The sequence below is a fragment of the Nicotiana tabacum genome, chromosome 2 (assembly GCF_000715075.1).
Source record: "Nicotiana tabacum cultivar K326 chromosome 2, ASM71507v2, whole genome shotgun sequence".
Classification (NCBI taxonomy): Eukaryota; Viridiplantae; Streptophyta; class Magnoliopsida; order Solanales; family Solanaceae; genus Nicotiana; species Nicotiana tabacum.
Window position 1 is genome coordinate 104,374,871 of NC_134081.1, and position 16,085 is coordinate 104,390,955.

The 16,085-nt window shown below is 37.6% G+C and overlaps 1 long non-coding RNA gene across 1 annotated transcript; it reads left to right on the plus strand.

Moving 5' to 3' along the window:
- The first annotated feature begins 13,416 nt into the window (after positions 1 to 13,416).
- LOC107769010 (uncharacterized) lies at positions 13,417 to 15,112 on the plus strand. Its single transcript, XR_001644292.2, has 2 exons — positions 13,417 to 14,398; positions 14,699 to 15,112. It is a non-coding gene; the product is annotated as an uncharacterized LOC107769010 (long non-coding RNA).
- Positions 15,113 to 16,085: the final 973 nt, after the last annotated feature.

Sequence of the window (16,085 nt, forward strand, 5' to 3'; positions counted from 1 at the left end):
GAAAGGACGACCCCTACCGTGGTGGAACTGACCCCTAGAAGTAACACTGCTAAATCCACCCTATCCACGAGGCCTCTTGGACTCCCTCTCAACCCGCTCCTGGCTGCGAACCATCTCAATTTGACGAGCAATGTCAACAACATCATCAAAAGTAGCACCAGTCACTCTCTCTCTAGTCATAAGCAATCACAGCTGAAAAGTGAGGCCATCTATGAACCTCCTGATCCTCTCCCTATCGGTGGGAACCAACCAGATAGCATGAAGGGCCAACTCCGAAAATCTCATCTCATACTGCGTCACAGACATATCACCTTGACGAAGCTGCTCGAACTGCCTGCGCAGCTCCTCTCTGCGGGATTGAGGCACGAACTTCTCCAGGAAGAGAACGGAGAACTGCTGCCAGGTAAGGGGTGCTGTGCCGATCGGCCTACGCCTCTTGTAAGTGTCCCACCAACTGAAGGTAGTCCTAGAGAACTGAAAGGTAGTGAACGAGACCTCACTGGTCTCTAGAATACCTGCTCTACGGAGTATCCACTAGCACTTATCCAAGAAGCCCTGTGCATTCTCTCCCTCTGTACCACTAAAAGATAGAGGTTGGAGTCTCCCAAACCTCTCCAATCTACGATGCTCATCATCGGGCATGATAGGAACCACATAGTCCTGAGCGGTTGCAACAGGATAGGCTGGTGGTACCCCCGATTTCTGGAGTCCCTGTACCACCTACTCTGGTGTGCGGGTGGCGGGAGTCTAAGCATCTCCCCCGGCTGAGAAGTAGCTGCTGCGGCCGGAACAGAGACCACTTGTACAAGACTGGTACACGCGGTCCGAATTTGAGCTAAGGCCTCCCGAAGGTCTAGAATCACAATGGGCATGGGTGGTGACTAAGCTGGTCCCACAGTCCCATCCACAACTAGAACCTGCTCCTAAACTGGGGCAACTGGCGGATCCGCAAGTGCTGCCCTAGCTGTTGTGCGAGCTACACCTCTGCCCCTACCGCGACCTCTACCGCGACCTCGGCCTTTCGCGGCCCTGATTGGTGGTATTGGTGGCTGTCCATCCTACCCCGTAGTATGCATCCTCGCCATTTGTGAGAGAATTAGAACAACAAAATTTAGTTACCAGAATCAAAAGATTCGCACGACAAGAATTCAAGAATGTGAAGTTTCCTAAGGGTTCGGCAGCCTCTCGAAGATAAGTACAGACGTCTCCATATCGATCCGCAAGACTCTACTAAATCTGCTCATCAAGTTTTGCAAGCCGATTTTCAAAAATACTTTCAATGTTTCGCAAAAGATAAGTCAAAGCTTTTTCATGACAGAGTTTTCGTAAAACCATGAGTTAAACTCAAAATACAGTGTGCAAAAATAGCCCCAAACATCAAGTGTCACCAAGTCATGAGCATCTAAACAACTAGTCTAAGAAACAGTGTTTACAAGAGTCTCTGTCAAGTACCAATACAGAAAAGAAAAGATAACAAGGAAGGAGAGACAAGGACTGCGAACGCCGGCAGCTACCTCGTGAATCTCCGATACTCGACCACGCATGAGATCAACATCCTCCGTGATCAGAAACACCTGGATCTGCACACGAAGTGCAGGGTGTAGCGTGAGTACATCCAACTTTGTAAGTAACAATAATAATTAAGGAACTGAAAGGTAGTGACTAGCTATACAAATACAGTTCATTTCAGTAATTTTAGCAATGAAAGTAGACATGTTTCAATTCCGGCAATTTAAGTCAAGTCAGTTATACATTACCAAGTTCAGGTAAAATCGGATACAATATTTCCCAGAAGTTTCAGAACAATGACATAAATCATCTAAGTGCAGCAACAAATGAAACAAGTGCAACCTCTCAGGGCAACAGTCCCTCAGGCTCTCTCAATAGCTCAACACTCGGCTCTCAGCCCTCAATACTCACGCTCAGTAGGTACCTGTGCTCACTAGGGGTGTACATACTCCGGAGGGGCTCCTATAGCCCAAGCACTATAATCCGCACGGACAACTCACATACTGCACGAACAATTCACGTAATGCACGAAAAACTCACGTGCTATAATGATAAGTCACGTGCTATAGTATCATATCAAGATCTGCACAGAAAACTCACGTTCTATGGTATCAATACCTCACAAACTGGCTCTCGGCCTCACTCAGTCATCAACCTCTCTAGTCTCACGACCCTCAGTAAAAAAGGGGAATCAGCCCAAAATAGTATCAGTAGGGAATAACAGAGACTAAGGTATAATATGCAAGTAATACTACGACTGAGTACAAGTAATAATAAGTAGGAAGGTTCAACAGGTATCACGACCACTGGGGTCTTTACAACACCAACACATAGCCTAAGCATAATTTCTAGCATGATTCATTGTCAAATTTCTACAGCACAGAAAGGGCACATAGCTAACAACAAGCTTATTCAACTTTCCAGTTTCACGGAATGAAGCAAGTCCCAATTCCCACGGTGCACGCCCACACGCCCGTCACCTAGCATATATGTCACATCCAAAATACTCACATAATACAATAATCCAGGGTTTCATACCCTCAGGACCAGATTTAAAACTGTTACTTACCTCAAACCGCGCAAAACTTTACTCCAAAGTGCCTTTGCCTCTCGAATCGGTCTCCAAACGCCCCGAATCTAGCCACAAGCAGTACAATACAATTAATATAGGCTAAAGGAATCATTTACATAAGAAAAATACGAAATTATAAGCCAAAATCCGAAATTGGCTCAAACCGACCTCCGGGCCCACGTCTTGAAATCCGACAAGAGTCACAAAACCTTAAAGCCCATTCACTCACGAGTCTAACCATACTAAATTTATAAAAATCTGACTCCATTTGGTCATCCAAATCCCCAAAATTCACTCTCCAATTCTCTAATCCTAAACCCCCAAATTTCACCTCAAAAACTACCAACTAGGTATAAAATCTGTGGGAAAATATCATTATTGAAGATAAATGGACACAAGGAGCTTACCTCAGTAATCACTTCAAAATCCCTCTAAAAGTCCTCCAAAATCCGAGCTCAAAGTGGTGAAAATGGTGAAAAACCTCGAAGTCCCGTATTTATATGTTCTGTCCGGGCCTTCCGAACCTGCGACAACTTTGCCGCTTCTGTGGTCTCGCAGGTGCGCCCCTTGCCCGCTTCTGCGCCAACCGCATGTGCGGAACAACCCTCGCACATGCGCCATTCTCCGCATCTGCGCCCAAAATGCGCTCCTGCGCAAACCTCTTTTGCGCGCGGATGGCCGCATCTGCGGCGTGTGATCAAACCATCCCTGGACGCTTCCGCGGTCTCTTTTCTCGCTTCTACGAGCTCGCATCTGCGGTCCCTAATCCGCACCGCATATGCGATTACACCAGCAGCCCTTAAACTTCAGCAGTTCTTCAACTTCAAATCTTGAACCGTTAATCTCCCGAAATCAACCCGAGGTCAACCAAACATACCAACATGTCTTAAAATAGCATACGAACTTAGTCGAATCTTCAAATTACCTCCAATAACATCGAAAACACGAACGGATTCAAGTCTAATGCACTTCGAAATTTCCAAATTTTACAAACGACGCCGAAACCTATCAAATCACGTCTGATTGACCTCAAATTCTGCACACAAGTCACAAATGACCCCATGAACCTACTGCAACTTCCGGAATCGAAATCCGACTCCGATATCAAAAAGTCAACCTCGATCAAACTTTCCAAAAATTTGATGAACGGAATCATCAAAATTCCGATCCGAGGTAATTCTGTTGTAATTATAATATGTAGGATTTTATAACACTAACATATCTTTCTTCAATACACCCATCATACGGAGAGAAACCATGGCCCATGATATTTCATCCCCAAATCCACAAACTCAATTGCCCAAGTTTAAATGTCGGAAGATCTGCTTTACGCGCCTACTATAAAGGGCGAAATAGAGTTTTCTTTATCCGATGTGGTAAAAAAGAGAGGCTAAGTTGCTGGCAACCATATTTCTTCCAAAATCAGGATGTATAATTATTCGTTTCTCTATCTTTTCTTTTTTTGAAGAAAGATAAGAATGAATTTTTCAAGTATAACCAAATGGATCAAATTGAGATAATTTTTAATGATTAATTGACAGTTCATACCATGTGTAATTGTTTTCCTTCGAGGAACACAATTTTGGATATAAGAGGTCTTATATAAGAAAAATTTGATAATGGTACACTTATATACCCTGAATAACACATTAAATTTGTTTACATAATAATTTTCTTAAACAAGAGGTAAACACACTTTACATGGTTAAGTAATTGATAAAGATTATTAGCTAATTCTAACCATGTATACAAGATCCACTTATTTCAATAATACTAGAAGTTAATCAAGAGGATATTTAGAAGTAAAATTAGTTACTCCATACTTAAGTCACACCTATAATATGTACAAATAAATATCATCTAAATAGCATTCTATAGTTAAATTACATTATTTTTAATACATGTAATAATAAGATAACATATAAGTAAGATATACAGCTAAAATATTAGTAGTATTTTCCCTTGTACATATTGTCTATTCGAAGAGACAATTAAACTTCATGCAATGATAAACTGTAGCTGAATAGTTTTTCTACTTAAAAGTTATACTTCAAATTATTCAACAATGCCAAATTAAGTATATTTTCTTATGATATTAGCTCAACAATAGTTGGATTTAGGATAATTAATTTGTTACTCAATTAGTAACTGGCGTCATTATTTTGAAATATTCAATCCAAAAAACATTACATTTATGATCCTTGTATGAGATTAAGTTCTAACTACATTTATCTTTAGAAAGGAATGATAAATATATATGACAATATTGCCAACAATAAATAAAATAACTAAATATGATAATTTTATTAACAATTCTATCAATATTGTTGCTTTAATCCTTTTTCTTTTCAAAACCTTTTTAGAGTGAGATTATTGCATAATAATTTATTTGACTTGATAAAGGAACTAAATGCTTAAAAATAACATTCACTTGTGATATCAGTAGCATTTTCTATATTTTATAATTTTAATTTCTTAAATATATTTTTAAAATATTATTTCCAGCATAATCTCCAGCTAAGTAAATGCTTAAGTCAATCCCCAATAAATAATCTTCAGCTAAACTTGTAGCAGCAAAATCCCCGCATAAATCCTCCAAAAAAAAGAGTTCTCAAATAAATCTGGAATAATAAAATCCCCAAATAATTCCCCAGGTAAAAACAAAATTCCCAAATAAATCCTCAATTATAAATCCCCAGCTAAATTCGCATAATAAAAATCCCCAGGTAATACCATAGGTAAGTAAATACCCAAGTAAGTATCCCTAGCTAAATCCGCAAGTAAATTTACCTAGGGATTTTCTTGCGAATTGACAAAGGAATTTATTTTTGTTCACTACTTGCGGATTTACCTATGAAAACGGTACTTGCAGATTAATTTTCCAAATAATTCTCCAGGTAAAATTTTGCGCAAAATGGCGCCAAATGTACCTACGGATATTCCAGGGAAAATTTTTTCGCTGGTGAAATATTCTAAAATTTAGGAATTTCATATTTTCGCATGAAAAGCCGTAGGAAATATCAGCAGAAAAAATTCCCAGGTAAAATGCCCAGGCAATTCACACTTTTCTTGTAGTATCAAAGGATCAGGTGGGGCTATCAATGTCTACATTATGGTGTATATAGTAAATTAGTCCTTATTGAGAAATTCTAATTTCAGCAGTGAGTATTTTATATATTTTTCTAAAAAGATTTGCTAAAATATTTTTAAATATAGACTGAACTTTTTAACAAAGGATTATATAGGATATACCTTAAATGCAACTTTGAGTTACTAAAACATGGTATTCCTTGTACCCTTCTTTTTCATTTTTATTTCTAGGAAACCAAGATCCCCTACTACAACTTGGAGATATATATTCCTTTCTTATTTTGCACCAAATCCAGATTACCAATATGATCTCCAAATATACATGGAAGATCAAACCATTTGGCTACCACTGCAATTACCTTTTATTTTCATGTTTTCAAAAACTCACAAGGGAAGAAGACGACATCACTCTTATCTAGAAAATGGGAATCAGAATTTATTCTTCTCTATAATCACAGCGATCATATCAGGCATTGTTGATGATATTAGAAGCATGGCAATGACAAGGCAAGGCGAGCACTAGAAATGATTCAGGGAAAAGATATCATTTATCAGCACTATGGTTAATACCTCTAATCATACCTCACATTAGCCATAAAATATGCTTGAGAGAAAAGGCATATCCAGTTTTTTCTAGGCATTTATAATAATGTCATGACCCAATTCCATTTTAGGCCGTGACGACGCCCAACAGCGTTGCTAGGCAAGCCAAAAGTGAATAATCTAGTGATTTTCCATTTTAATAAGTTCTTCCAAGTAAATAACCTTCCTAATTTAATAGATTTAGTAAGAAATAGGTTCAAATTTAATAAAACGAAAGCAGCTAAATGTATTTATGACCATAGAAATAAAATCAAAATCACAAGTCTATTAGTGTGTGCCAAGATCTAGTGTCACAAGTATGTGGGCTACTAGTAGAATATACAAAAGATTTCTACTCTACTGTCCGAAATAGAATAGACAGAAAATAATTAAAAAAGAGACTCCGGCTGCTGCTGAACGACTCGGAAGGGCAGCTCACCGTGTAGTCTCGAACCAGAAGTCAAGCGTGCGCGCCGGACTGATAACCAGATGCACATGCCTCAGATCCTGCACATCAAGTGCAGAAGTGTAGCGTGAGTACATAAACAACATGTACCTAGTAAGTATCTAATTTAACGTCGAAGAAGTAGTGACGAGGGGTCGACTTCGACACTTACTATGGGCCAAAAGTATAATAACATGAAGTTCTAATTAAACATGATATATAAATGAGAATAGAACTCAGAGCAGGAAAATAAGTAAACAATCCTTTCATTTCAAGTAAGAACCAAGTCATTTCTCTCATCAAAACCTTTCACCTTTCAAATCCATGAAACAATATTAAGTATAAAAGGGGGTTCCAATATTTTTACGCACGAATTATGCCGAGGACGTACGACCCGATCCAAATATACTATAAATACACTGTGCACTGCCGAGGGTCGAACGGCCCGAACCATAGATACATCAATTAACCTGCCGAGGCGAACGACCCGCTCCCATGAGAGTAGTGGAAATTTACCCCGCACGCGGAATATACTTGCGAAGCGGTTGAACATAGATTTTTCTCAAATTATCACAATATCTCTCAATTCTTTTCAAAATAAGAAAATCAACCAGGAACCTTTAAAATATTGAAATTCTCAACCTCCGCTTTAATCCAAACAATTAGTAAGCATAAACAAGCAACGCTATCAACAAAACATGGTGTAAACCTAAATCTACCCGGACTTAAGCATGAATAGTAGTTACGCACGGACTTTCGTCACATCGTGCGTACGTAGTCCCCCCCACAAATAGAAGTACATATTGATTAAGTTCACCTATGGGGTTAATTCCCTCTTACAAGGTTAGAAAATAGACTTACCTCATCTCAAGGCCTACTTCCCGGTCCAAGAATGTGCTCACATCCTCAATTCGATGCCGAATCAACCCAAAAGTAATCGAATAGTATATAAATTAATCAATACGTGCTCAAAGGTTTGTAGTACAACTATTAAAGAGGTTACCCAACCCTAAATGTAAGATTCTTAAAATTTACCCCCGGCCCACATGCCCGGATTCCGAATTTTTTTGAAGGAAGTTATTACCCATAACCTCATGAACCCAAATATATGATGTTTTACTAGATTCCATAACGAATTTCATGTTTAAATCTCATTTTTATCAAAAACCCAGGTTTTTAACCTAGACCCATGATTTTCACTAATTTACATGTTATAAGCTATGTATTTGACTCATATTTGATAGAAATTACTTACCTCAAAGTGCTAGGTGAAAACCCCTCTCAAGAAGCTCCAAAATCGCCCAAAGTGTGTGAGAAATGGGTTGAAAATGCATGGCTTAAGTCCCGTATTAAATGAACCCTTTCTGCCCAGCGATCTTCGCACCTGCGGTTCTTGGTCCGCTTCTGCGGAGGCCTTCAAGCCCAGAGAGGGTCGATTCTGCGGACGAAAACCCGCTCTTACGGTCTCGCTTCTGCGGCAAGCGTGCCGCATCTGCGACCTGGCCCGCACATGCGCTTCTCCTCCTCGCACCTGCGATTTCGCGGGTGCGCACAAACTTTCGCATCTGCGGTCCCTGGCCAAATGCCCTGGCACTCGGATTGACACCAAATTTTGCGTGCAAGTCTTAAATGACATTACAAAACTATTCCCGATCTCGAAATTCCATTCGGACCTCGATATCACCAAAACCTATTCTAAACCAAATTAAAGAACTTCAAAAACCTTCAAGGAACCAATTTTCAATATTAGGCGCCGAAACGCTCCGGGTCATCCAAAACCCGATTCGAGCATACGACCAAGTCCGAAATCATCATACGAACCTATTGGGACCGTTTAATCGCGATTCCGAGGTCGTTTACTCAAAATGTTGATCGAAGTCAAACTTAGCCTTTTAAGGCCAACTTAAGGAACCAAATGTTCCGATTTCAACCCGAACCCTTCCAAATCTCGAACTAACCATCCCCGCAAGTCATAAATAAGTAAAAGCACATACGGGAAATCTTATTTAGGGGAACATGCTTCTAAAAAGTAAAACGACTGGTCGGGTCGTTACATCGCGATTAACCAGTCTAAGACCACGTCACGGATGGGGTCTCGACTTCCATAAAAAAAAGAATGAAATGAATAACTTTGATTCGGCAAGGATCTTACCCTCCTTCTACTTCGGAATGATTCAAAGAGAAAGATCTCAAATATCTGGAGTTTCTTTTTGTATATTATATGGATGATCCGATCCGCAAGGACCATGATTGGGAATTGTTTGATCGTCTTTCTCTGAGGAAGAGTCAAAATAGAATCAACTTGAATTCGGGATCGCTATTCGAAATTTTAGTGAAAGACTGAATTTAGATTCTGAAGAACCGACAGTTCTATTGGTGACCCATTCAAAAGAAGTTGGTGCCCTAAACTTGTGTTTTGATTTACAGGAGGTATAATAATCGGTGAAAATGACTTCTATAAATAAATAAGAGAAACGTTTAGTTTTAGTCGCTCGTACAAATGTATATATATTTTGTTTTTGTATATATGTCTATTTTTTCCCGTAAACAATTCGAGAAATTAATATGAGGGACAATGCAACATCGTTTTTCTTTGTTTTATTGGGAGTACAACAGCTTCCTGGTGTCAGTTGTTCATAAGACATTAAATTGTTGGCTGACAACCTTAACAGGGGAATTCTCATGTATGTGCAAAATGGTGCAAGTATAAAGGAAGGAGAAGTGACAACAAATTGAGCGAGTCAAATTAAAGGACCAATCTGAGGAACCTTTAGTGTGAGACCAAATCACATAATAATAATGATTATAATATGACCAAATCACATTATAATCAGCAGTAGCAGTGTAGGAGCTGTGGTATGGGGTGTAAAACAAGAAAAGTGAATGACCTATACCATATACACTCTTATTTCTAGAATTTTAATCTTGCTCATTTTATTGAATTGTTGCTGACTTGTAGATTTGTACTGGTTTGGTATATTGCATGCAGTAACACCCTCAAAACATGAATTTCTGACATTTGCATTATTGACTTCTCTTCCTTTTCCAATACTATAGAATCAACTACTTCAGGTTTATTTTCGTGATGGATTCAATAACTGATAATTCACATATCTGTTGAGAAAATCTGTTGTATAGGCATGTAAATGCTTGTATGGTTTGAAATTTATTTTTAATATTTTCAGGTATTAGAAAAAGATTAGTTCATAAATTCACCGAGGCCTTCGATGCGCGTGTAAATTTACTAGTATTGTAATAATTCAGATATAAAACGAGTCGCTTAAGAATAGTTAAAAAATAAAAGTTGAATACAATAATATCCACTTCTTAGTTTTTTACTTATGACTTTTGACGGCACCATTCCAAAAGCTTTACAAATAGAAGTGGAAAATATGAAAAAATTTCCTTAATATATTTACCTACGTTAAGGTTGATGCTAGAACTCTTTTTTTCCGAAAAAAACGAAAAGATTTACCGACGTATTCGGTAGATTTCCGTCCTAAATCTCTGGGCGGAAACTAGAATGTTAGGAAAAGGAAAAGTATAAACTATTGCCCTATATATTTTTAGGGTGGAAATAGGGTTTGCTTAGAAAGGAGTGGCCATGGCTACAGCCGCCGTCTACAAGGAGAAGAACATGAATTATTTGAGGAAAAAACCATCAATTCCCCAAGAAATAATTATTGATATATTCTCGTGGCTTCCCTGTTAAATCTTTAATGCGATTCAGATGCCTTTCCAAAATTTTTAACTTCCTTGTGTCGGAATTACGAGTGGCAAACGGGGGGTCGGGTTGGATATGGTTCGGGTCGAAAACGGGTAATGAGAAAACGGATAAATTATTCGACCCGACTCATATTTAATACGGATAAAAAAATGGGTTAACCGACGGATAATATGAGTAACCATATTATCCATGGCTTCATGAATATGGTCATTTTTGGGAGAATTCTTAGTCTCCCAAACTTGAGGAACCCTCAATTTGTGGCTTTACAAATATAAAAGTTAAACCATTAGTTATCCATTTATCCATTTTCTAAATGGATAATATGGTTCTTATACATATTTGACCCATTTTTAAAAAGTTAATTATCCAACCCATTTTTTAGTGGATAATATGAGTAGTTAACTGTTTTCTTTTAATCATTTTATAACTCCTACTCGGAATCAAGTTTTATGGATATTCATCTATGCCGCTCTAGAACTCGAACTAAATTGCTCATTTGGGAAAGGGATCGTTTTGCCCAAAGGGACTTTTATACACTATAAAGCAAAACGAAGATGGAAAAGCATCCCTTCTTCGTAAGAATTATTTTGATAAGCTCTACCGTGATATTTATTTCATGACTGACTTTTTGGAGTGCGTTAATGGTGTGTTCTGCTTCTGGAAAGCAATATGTCATCAGCCTGCTATAATTTGCAATCCCAGTACGAGAGAAGTAAGATATCTTCCCTACATAAATAATCTTTTTCCAAGTCATTATTCATTAGGTTTCGAACCAAAAGAACAGATTTATAAAGTTCTTTTCACGAGAATTGAGTATTTGAAGGGAAAATCACAAATATTGTCAAGAAGTTGGGTTCTCACTTTAGACATAAATGAATCGTGGAAGGAGATTGAAAGTATTTGCGAGTTTTATCGATCGGAGGGAGTTTGCATTAATGGATTTTTTTTTTTTAAACCCCTCCCGAATTAGGAGGATCTATAATGTTTTCACACTTCCTTTCCAGCGTGACTCGAACCAGGACCTTACGGTTGTAGACCCAGGACCTAACGGTCGTAGGCGAATGTGCTTTTACCAATTGAGCAAACCTTAATGGAGTTATTTATATGTTGAATGGTGTTAATCACAAGCAAGATATAGTTGCTTTTGATGTGAAAACCGAAAGTTTCAAAACTATCACGATGTGGAAAGGTTTACATTGCTACAAAGAATTTTATAACCTAATAGAAGTTAAAGGAAAATTGGCCATCCTTAAAAATACGATGATCAATGGAGAAATTAATTTGTGGATTTTAGGGAAGGGGCAACATGAAAGATGGGAGAGACATGTCATTGTTGGCTTTCCCATTGTTTCTTATAAGGAGTTGGGATGCCCTAAAAAACTAGTATTCTATTCCCTCATCATATGTAACAAGAAAAAGTTGGAGAGGATACGAAATCCAGGGATTTTGTAAAGAACGTGTGTTTGAAGGCACTTATAGTTGGGTAGAAAGCCTCTTCCCATTGAAAAAAATTGACAAACCGTAAGGCATTTGGTCAGGTGCTCTTTTAATTATTCTTTTCTTGCTTGTTGGTTTGTTTGTTTTTCTTTTCAATGTTTCTATATTGTTGGATATTTTACTATGCCTAATAATATTGTGGAAACAAGAATTTTAATTCTGATGTCCCTTTAACAAGGGCAAAGAGAAAAAGGTTTTCTTATGGTGTTCAAAGCTTTTTAATGGGATTAATTATTCTACCTTTTATATGAGATAGTTAATCCCATTATTTTAGTGTAAAATTTATTTCGAAATTAGTTAATATCCCAAACCAAATATGAACTTTATCCCTAAATTATTATTCTTATCACATGTACCAAATCACTAAGAGTTGTGATGGGAGTGCAATAATGTGAAAGTGCGATAACCCAAAACTTTAATAGTGCCTTTGGGACCATCTGATATCTCCCCCAAAAAGAGGTTTAACCCATAAGCAAATAAATCAAAAATATACAAAATGAATTATTTATAAAACAAAATGAAATCCTAAACGTATTAGAACCAAAATATATTGCGCTACGGAGAATATGTTGGGAATTAACTTTGTCAGATCGCCATTAATTATCTAATATCGAATCATTTTGTTATGAACAGCTTGTTTGGATTGTTGTTACCCATTGTATTGTATTGTTATCCCAAAATAATGTTTGTTTTGATTGTTTATTTAAAATTGATTGTATCGTATTGTTAAATCCATTGTTCTGGAATAACCAAAAGCCCCATTTTATGAAACATCCGATTTGGTGTGGTGGGATCGTTTCCTATTTTCTTTTCTAATTATGCCCTTACTTATTACTCTATAATTCTATTTTATCATTTAATTTTATATTATTTTAACTCTAAATCTCCCACCTATTGACCTACTTTGTCTTCTTCCATCTTTTCTAGAGTTAGTTTGCCCAGTTCTTTTTATTATCCAAGTCTCCGTTCGATTCTTTGTCTCTTTTCATCGTTTTAATTTTTTTTTTTGGTGTTGCTAATATTAGTTAACTTTTTTTCCCAGGTTTTTGCTCTTATTTCCAAGCTACGTAATTAATGATAAATTAGTAGAAAGAGATTTTCTTAAATATTTTTTATGTGTAATTCTTTATAAATTTTATTTAAAATAATTGCGGGTATTTTAGTGAACTTATCAGTTATAATACTGTACGATATCGTCAAACTAACAACAAAAATATTATTTAACAACAACAAACGATACAATCTATTCAAACGTTGTATCCATAAAACGATACAATACAATACAGTACAATGCAATACATTATATTATAAAACGATGAGTAACAATGATCCAAACATAGTGTTAGTGAGTGACTCGGTGGAGGACATATTTGGAAATTTGAAAAAATATGCGTGGGACCCATTTTGAGCGTAAGCAAGTTCATAGTGTGTGAAAGTGCAGCGCGAGAAAATTATAAATACGGTAGAAGATGTAGTGCATTTTATGCTGAAGTTGTCAAGTGTTAGCTCTGTTTTTCTCATCTATGCTCTCTTCTATACTTCTCATCCCTAACTCTATATCAGTCTATTTCTCACCTCCTTTATTCTTAGATTTTCAGTAACACTCTCCTTACTATCATTAGCTTTTGCTTTGTAATTTCAATTATTATTGAGTTAATATAATCAGTTATTTGGTGTATCTTCTGGGTTATTACATTGGTGCTTTCATCCATCGGACTCCAACGGTGGCGATGTTTTTACCCAGATTAAGTGGCGACGGTAACCCGGAGCACTGGATTTTTCGGGCCGAGTCGTACTTCACATACCTTGGCTTCTCCAAGAAGGACTGGCTGCCTCTTCCTTCCTTCTACCTGGACGGCGATGCCCTCGTTTGGTTTGATTGACTATTTCACAACAAACAATTCTCTGACTGGAGCCATTTCAAGGAGAAATTTCTTCTGCATTTTCCAAAACCGACAATTTCTGATCTGCAATATATTTCGACTTTCTATGGGCTTGAATCTACTTTCAGACCAGCCAACAAGATGAAACAAGCATTCGATGAACAGTCTACTGGAGTTTTGCCTAATGTAATGGTTGATAGTTCTTCGGTTCCAACAGCAAACTCCAACATTCATCCTCCTTGCTCCTTAGGTTCATTCACAAAACTTTAAGTACCTGATATACAAGATCCCAACTCCAGTTTAACTGGGGGAGAGAGATGTGCACCAGTCGAAGACAGGGTATTCGACGAAATTTCCCAGAGTGACGAACCTGATCTGCATTGCCATTTTACATGCGATGAAGCACTCCTCGTTCCTCTTGTTGAACGAGATCAACTTGTGTTCGATGAAATATAAAATAGCTGCTGCCCAACATTATTTCTGAAGGCGTAATTAGCTGCCTCAATTGAAATGATCGCGAAAGAAGCTACAAGTCCTGAAAGCAGCGAATCCCAACTGTTTGCTAAAAGTCCCAAAAGAGATATGCCAGTGAGGTACGTTACTGCACCTTCTCTTGATCACGGCCAACGGAAAATTAAATTTGAGACTTTTGAAAACATGTATCTTGCTGAATTTCTCATGGAGTCTGCGACTATTGAGGACCTATGTCTTGATAAACTGTTTATGGAAAATGAGGACGACATTCTAAGAAGTGACATGTTTTTGAATGAAATGTTGTCTGATGATGAGCATGGGGCATCTACTGGGGATTTCAATGATCACTATATTTTGAATCGATTTCCATTTGATCCTGGTGCTAATTTCTTTATGTGTCACCATAACCTTGAATGCAGAGATTCTTTGTGTATGGGATCCAGAACTTAGTTCTGAGTTCATGGCTCTAACAGGTTCTACTGAGAAAGAGGAGGCACATACATTGTTTGAAGATCTTAGAAAAAGAAGGAACTGTTTATTTGCAAAGTTGTATGATTGTGAGTTTGTGGGTGGAGTTGAAAGGGGTTTTAAATGCAGTTGTAATTTTCGAAATTCTTGTACATCATATAAGCTACTGGGTGAGTCTATAGCACATTCATTTCTATATTCCTTTGATGGTGCTCTGACTCACCTTGAGGAGCAGTACATGATTACTCAATTGATGTATTTTAGGAGTGGTATGATGTGGTGTCATTGTGAGATTGTGTAGCTAGTTGTTGTGATGCATTGGCTACTATTTTCGCTCATTCATTATGAAGAAGATATCACTCGCTTCAGCCTCGTATACAAGATTTTAATGATGCTTTCCTACTGGGTTGGAGTTCCTAATTCTATAGTTCTAAAGTTGCATCAACCTAGTAAGGTCTTGGCTATGTTGGCTGATAAAAAAGGATGGAAGAACAAAGTGCAAGCAAATTTCTTAAAGCTTGATAAAGGATTGCATTATTTCAACTTAATGGAAGAGTCTAAGCTCGAACATGACAATGCACAATATGCCATCATTGTAGATATGCTTGGTCGATAAAGTCAATTAGTTCATGGTGGAAACTATATATATGAAGCTGTAGAATTCATGGATAGGGACTTACTAGATCTTGGGCTTAACATGAAAAAATTTAGAGGGCTTGCCAAGCTGGGGTTCCAAACCGTCTTATATTTTTTGCAACATTATTTATCTTTCATAGAAGATTTGGTTGTATATCTCAAGTTGTTTAGTCTTCCCTTTGATCCTGGTATACATGATATCTCTATAACCTATCCTTTCAACCTGAATATATTTGCAAATAGTGTTATTTTTTCTACTTATGATCTAATAGCTACACTATGGGGTAATTGGGTTTATAGTGAGGGAAAGTCACCATCATGTGTTGTTTTTATTCTTGCAATGTGTAAGGACGCATGACTATTTGGGCAGGTTATTGCGAGCCAACGCTTCGACCTTTACCCCTATGATCCAGGAATCCAGGTTCTGATACCTAACACCTACGGTCCTATATGTAGGAAGGGCGTTGTTGCCAATTTTTTGCGTGGTGATGGTTGTATATACTATTCTGTTAAGTTGCTACCTCGAACCAAATTACTAAGCGCAGCTGCTGCAGATATTGTTGAGGCCCCTGAAGATGCTGGTTGGATGACATCAGATCATCGTTACATGGACAAAAGGGTACAACATTCCTTCAAACATTATATCCCTAGTGTCAGATGGCGAGATCTATTTTTCATGGTTATAATATCCGTGAGGAAGCT